Raw genomic sequence first — 6717 nt, 5'->3', positions numbered from 1 at the left:
CGCTGCATCATCACCACCATCAACCAAGAGGGACACCTAAGTACATGGGTATGGGCACCACCCTTAGCTTGTTCCAAGCTTGGTGGAGGTGCCCCGATATCGTATCACCATCACCTTTACCATTACTATCTATCTTAGTTCGATCCTTAGCTATTTCGTGATTCAAAGAAATAAAAATAAAAATTTGCTTTTCTTAGAATCTTTGCTTTGAGTTCTATCTATACTGCATTGGTTATACAAAACCCAGACAACAACACAAAATTGAGTAATTCATCCATATGCATATTTCTTACTTCCATTATACACATGGAAGCGTAACAAACAGAGACATGATAGATACAATATAAACTGTAAGTCCGTAACAATAAATATAATACATCACATGAATGAGAAGCCAGAAATTGCTAGTTAGCTACCTACTTACCACCTAATCCTCCTTGATTTTCCTGTCTACAACCAATAATAATCGCAGTACGACCATGGCCAAATGAATAAATACCCAGCTACAAGCAAGCAAACAACACTCTCATCGACTCCACTCTACTTGAAGAAGATGCCTTTCTTCCTTCCTTTGCTCTTCTCAACAGCATGCACACACCAAAAACATGTCACATTAACTCCCAAGTGCATCGACTCGACGTACCACACGCACACACAAATCAAAGCACCGTTCATGACACGAAAAATGGCACGCACCTTCATTCCGAAGAGTCGCAGTATCAGCACAATGCTATCCCGTGACCTGCAGAGTGTCTCTCTCATCACTTGACCATTAACACACGCGTATAACATATAAGAGAGTGTTGACTTGGTATCAAAACTCAAACTCACGAGGAGTTATCTCCAGGCTTGAGATTGTACTCGGCACCGTCAGCAGACTGTATCGAAAACTCGGTAGGATGGCCATAAGGGATATTGATCTGCAAATAAATGCAGTACAACATTACTTCTCAGATCTATATACTGAAAATGCTTCTCAGATCTGTATACTGAAAAGGCAACACATTCTAAACTTAAGTTAATCATTCGAGAATCCACAACCACATGCATGTATAAGGAAAGCTAGGAAATAATTATTATCCCCAGCCACACACAAGGAAGTTTTCGGTTTAGTGTGGCCTGACCTCCTAATCTGACCAGTCACTCTTGTTACATTCAGGAAACCTACTAAACACATGGAATCTTACCAAAGTACTTTCTGTGGAATAGTATGATGATTTAAATTCCATGCAGACAATGCAAATACTTGGTTATCTTGCAGCTGTAGCACAGTATAACCAGAGGCTAGAGAGTAATTTTAAGGGAAATGGTTTTTTGAAAACATACGGCTGTAACTTGCTGGAACTTCTCTGTGATAACAACACCACGCTGTCCATTACACTTGATGCTATAGCCTTCCCTCTTTATGGCCAATACCGCAGGTTCCCACATATCTATAAATCTAATCTACAGACTCAAGTTTTTCGATGGTTACATGACATAAAAAAAGGTGTAGCGAGTTTTGGCAAACCTGTAAGAGAGAAACGAAGGCATACAAGTAGTAGAACTTCATACGACACATGCCCAACGAAAAGAATTTTCTTGATGAGCTCCTTCATTTCTGGATCTGCACGGATAATGATTCTGTACTCAGCAATATGGTTCTTCTAATATTTTCTGTTGTTGGCTTGTTCTACTTAAGAAGAACCAACACAGAACCAACATTATTTTAGGAATTCTTAGGGGGGCACTAAGCTCATTTACTTCATCAACTACAACATAACAGGCATGCAAAAGTTTTTGCCATCTACCAAAGATACAAATATCTTCTCAACAAACTCACCACATGTAATTTTTCTCTGCTCATTAGCATAAACCTTCACAATCTCCCCCTACAAAACAAAAGAGATGAAGAAATGCTTCAGATATAGTTATATATTACGAGTGTCCTACGGAAAGTTACGACGGTCAATACTTTCATAGTTTCCAAACAAACAACTATGTCTGGGTGCCTTACTAATTTAACAACGGATACTCAGACTAATCCTAACTGAGGGCATATAGTATATGATTCTCAAACTATAGAATCTGCTCTGTGAACAAAACCAGACCAAGCTATTGGTTCTCCACTTATGAATATCAGACAAGAGGATTTACCTTTCTTTTCCGGTCATCTAGAGGCTGGACCTCTATGGCTAGTAAAGAGTCCACATCATCAGCAGTAACTAAATATGTGGGTTGTTTTGCACCTACACCAGGCAACGTAATTTTTGTTTCCCTTTTGTCATAGTACACAAAAGTAAAATACAACAACAGCTTCCTTGCAGCAGGTGAAAACATAATACCTTCTATGTAATTCACCGATCCATCTTCCAAATGGCGTACCCACTGCATGCACAATTATTTTTGCAAACATTTAAATTGCAGTGAACTAATAACATGCTAAAAAAGGAATTTGATAGAATATCAGAGCATGTTGAACCACAACTATAAACCGCACCTGAAAATTACAACCCGTGGTCCCGTTGATGGAATACCCACTTGCTTGAAGTTCTTTTCCACGAAAAGCTTCACCTGTGATTCTTAGCCCATCTATGGCTGGGAGTGGATCATCCTCTGCAACTGCATATTCATGAAAAATAATTTTTACCATCAGGACAGAAAAAATAAGGAGAATGAAATTGCATAAATCAAAATTATCTAACACCTTCAGAGAAAGAAGTGCTATGCTCCTCAAGGACAGTAGGAAGATAAGGGTAAGGCAAGTTGCCATCGTCAGGGCCAGATGCCAAGCTAGGTCCGCCTTCAGGACCCCACTCCGCAGGAGGTTCTTGTGAAGCTTGGGTTTCAGCTCCCTCCAGGTTTTCTGATGCGTCACTCCTAACAAGGTCTGTGAATGATGGGTTTTGATCCTCGGATTCAAAGCTAAATCGTACAGCACGAGAATCACGCTCAGTTCCTTGTGCTGAAACATCCTTGGTAATTTGGTCGCTGCATAAACACGAGAAGACAGACCCAGTAAGACAACCAGCTTTGCCATGCTCTGTAGCTGAAAAATACAAAACTAACAAATTGTGATCATAAAAGATAGATAGGTCAGCAAAAGGGGATCATGAATTACAGATGATACAGATAGAGAGGGCTATAAAAATCTAGGGAAGTTGTCATGCTGAGCTCTTAATAGAACAGTAATAACCTCCTTGGAGGGGAGGCCCTTCCACTTCCAGCATTACCATGCTCTGTATTTGTCGCAGCAGCCTCGGCTGGGATGACCTGTCGGTTGTCATTTGCCAGTACATCCCAATCCCGTCTAGCTCGAACGGGAGAAGAAATTGGAGATTGTACATGAGAATATGGTTGCTGGGGCACAATGTCAAGGCTGGGTTGGCTCTGCAAATGTGAAAAGTTAGAATATCCATCCACCCAAAGAGTAAAGGACAAAGCAGTGTGGAGTCGTACAGAAGCCACCTAAGCATTTCCAGGAGGAGGTGACTGCGCAGGACCACTTGTATTATTTGAAGATTCGGCACGCCAATGAGTAATTTGGTACTGTGATTCCTTCAGTTTCTCCTACACCATCCAAGTTTGCACACAAGGCAACTTCAATGTTCTGTGAGAGAAAATCGTCACTAAGCTCTGAAGCATAACAAGCCCACTACTGGCCAGGACGTAGGTCCATATAAGCTACTTTCTCAACTCTCAAGAGCAAACTCCAACCAAAGCTCATTGTGACTCACCTCAGAAATAATGAGTTTCTCTTGCAAATGCGTAAAGGTCCATATAAGCTACTGTCTCAACTCTCAAGAGCAAACTCCAACCAAAGCTCATTGTGACTCACCTCAGAAATAATGAGTTTCTCTTGCAAATGCGTAAACAAAACCTGCAAAAAAAATGCAGTCTTAATAAAAAGTTATGTAATACAGGCCCAGGTTCAACAAAGCAAGGAGCGAAAGGAGCCACATATGGTGGCAATAAACAAAATAAAATGCAAAGTAAAGTTAGCTCATAGCCTTATACTCCCTCCGGTCTCCGGACCGGTTTACAGGCCAGGAGAAAATATCGTGTAGACCAACATATAAGGCCAACAAAGTAAATCTCTTCCCTGCGTGGTCGTCCTGCATTTACCCTTGTAGGCACATGCGCACATGAGTGAAGTTCAAGGTGGAAAATTATTAAGGAGCTTAAATTGACGTGGTGCGCTCTGCCTTGGTTACCAGAGTTTTTTTTGGCTGGCCCTCTAAACCGGCCAGGAGAAAGTATTCCGTTAAGAGGTTTGGTTGGAGGAGGCTATCCTTTTCTCTCTTAAGCCAAGCATAAACCTCTAAGTAAGAAATCGTAGGTGTTTGTTGTCTGTTAAATAATCTGTATAGCCTACATCACATCACATAGAATCCCTATTGAGAAGATAGTTGGCTCTCTCCTACTACACCTAAATTTCATAACTAACTACCTGATCAATGGCTCCACGTCGTACGAGCTTATTTGGTGAAAAGTGGAATTTAATCAAGTACAAAACAAGCAAAATGTCGGCACACATATGGTAACTGAAAAGGGGTACATACCTTGAGATTGCCAACAATTGATTGAGCATCATGAACAGAAGGCTACAGGTTATATTCTGATAGAATAGGCAATAAAGAAGATACGAAAGTTGATCTCTCTTGATGTGCTGCCTGTAGATTACAGAAGGTACATTTCAGCATTACATCACCAAACTAAACAAATAACAATTCAGGAAGGTACATTTCAGCATTACAGAAGGTCCATAGCAGGTGATGGTATCATAATTTTTTAAAGCAACTCTAGACTGTTGTCTTTCATCAAAATCAAATTTATGTACGAACACACCACACAAATAAGATGGATGCTCGAGTAGAACTGAAGTATACTAATGTTCCAACAGAAAGAATGCTCTCTACTTGATAGAAATAGTCATGAATCTTTTCACATAAGTAGGAACAAGCCACTAAACTGTGCATAGGGGAGTGTACTGTTAACAATATGGATTCCCAAACTGCTGCTAATGCGGTGAACAGTAGAAAAAGGAAATGACTCTTTTCTCTACCAGAGATTTTTTTTATCCTTTCTCTTTTGCTTCTTTCCTCCGTTTTACTCACAACTGAACCACAATGTAACTGAACTGCAACCCCCCAAGCCCAATTTTCAGTCTCACACAGGAGCGGGTCATCAGAAATATTACAAAACAACACAACAATCGTAGTAGCAGTAGCAAGCAACATTCCATGCACTCAGTTTTCTCCATCAAGTGGACATCATATCCCTGCTACACCCGCTCCCCCAAGCTCATCTGTACACTGCATCCCTGTGATCTCTCAGTCCTCTCTGCTCTCTCACGCAACTTACACAGCAGCAAGCAAGCCTCTCTAGCTTTCCCCAATCCAAACAAATAGCAGCAGAAGGCAAACAAACATCAACAACTGGGTAGATGGATCTTGTGGCTCGCGGGTGGACGGACTGACCGGTGAAATACTAATTAAACTGTACGTATCAATGGCCTGCTATTCTATGTAGCAATGCTGATCAAACATGTGTATCAATGAATAATGCAACGACCACGAGAGTTATACCTAGAAATCACGCACCAATTCCTAACTAAGTTATGAAAAGCTAACTATTGAACTCCTCGGGTACAAGTAAGTCCTTTATTATGAACTAACATCAGATTGTAAAGATGGTTCTAGGGTTATTCTTACAGTTCTGCTTTATAGAAAATTATCTCACAAACATGGAAATTCCCTTGAACAGTAGCCACTTAAAGCTAGGTAGATATCAAAACCAAAAAATTAAAGCCATACACACTAAAAAAATATGCACTCACATTCCGAAGCTGGTCGATGATAGTAAATTAAACATTAGTCGTTAGACTAATGATATCATTAGTTTCTTGCTCTCATACTTCTATCTCAGCGAATCCACTTGAGTAAAGAACTGCCAAACAAAAGTTGCATCCAAAAATTCAACACTACCACAACTATCAAATCAAACCAGTCCAGGTTCTTGTGAAGCCAGGAATGTACACGGAGGATTACTACCTCGATGAACAAACTCTTATCCTTGGTTGCCCCCGTCTTGACCCGGAGCATGTTGTCGGTCGAGTGCGGCATCCCCACATCGTCTAGCGTCACCCTTCTTTGATCGGCGACGGCCAGCGACATCCATACAACCGTCAGTGCACAAAGTCAATTCTTTCATTCTTCCGCACATACAAGAATCTGCAAGCAAGTTGATGTTATTCAAAAATCAGAAGCTCACTTTTATTCATCCAACAACAACATGTCACTTCATTGGTGCAACAATAGCAACACAGAGCAGCTTTGTGACAAGGATGTGAAAATAAAATAAGAAAGATAGAGAGAGAGGGGATGACAACCTTGTTGCTGGAGGGGATGATAACCATTGCGGCATGGGTGTCGGCACAGAGAGCGGCGGCAGGACGGCGTCGACCAAAGACTTGAACGAACTAGCTATGGGCCTTAGTATGGGCATACACCTACATATGCCCTGTTGAAAATAGACTGAACTCCTGCTCACGTTATCATCTACAGAGTTGCCGTAAACTAAACTCCTTCTGCACATATCATCATCTCCAGAATTTCCTCGAATTGTACATCTAACCACTAACTTATATATTACGAATTGTAGTTTGTAGATTCTATCTCGAAACAGATGATGAATTGAATGAAAAGTTTAATTTATCTAATCTCCGTACCTTTCAAT

General features: G+C 40.8%; 1 pseudogene; it reads right to left on the bottom strand.

The window, feature by feature from the left end:
* Positions 1-330: 330 nt before the first annotated feature.
* Positions 331-6155, bottom strand: LOC123441470 (annotated as a pseudogene).
* Between the last annotated feature and the right edge of the window lie 562 nt (positions 6156-6717).

This window comes from Hordeum vulgare, chromosome 3H (assembly GCF_904849725.1).
Source record: "Hordeum vulgare subsp. vulgare chromosome 3H, MorexV3_pseudomolecules_assembly, whole genome shotgun sequence".
NCBI classification, from domain to species: domain Eukaryota; kingdom Viridiplantae; phylum Streptophyta; class Magnoliopsida; order Poales; family Poaceae; genus Hordeum; species Hordeum vulgare.
Note: the sequence above shows the minus strand (reverse complement) of the source record. Positions and strands in the feature narration are given on the sequence as shown.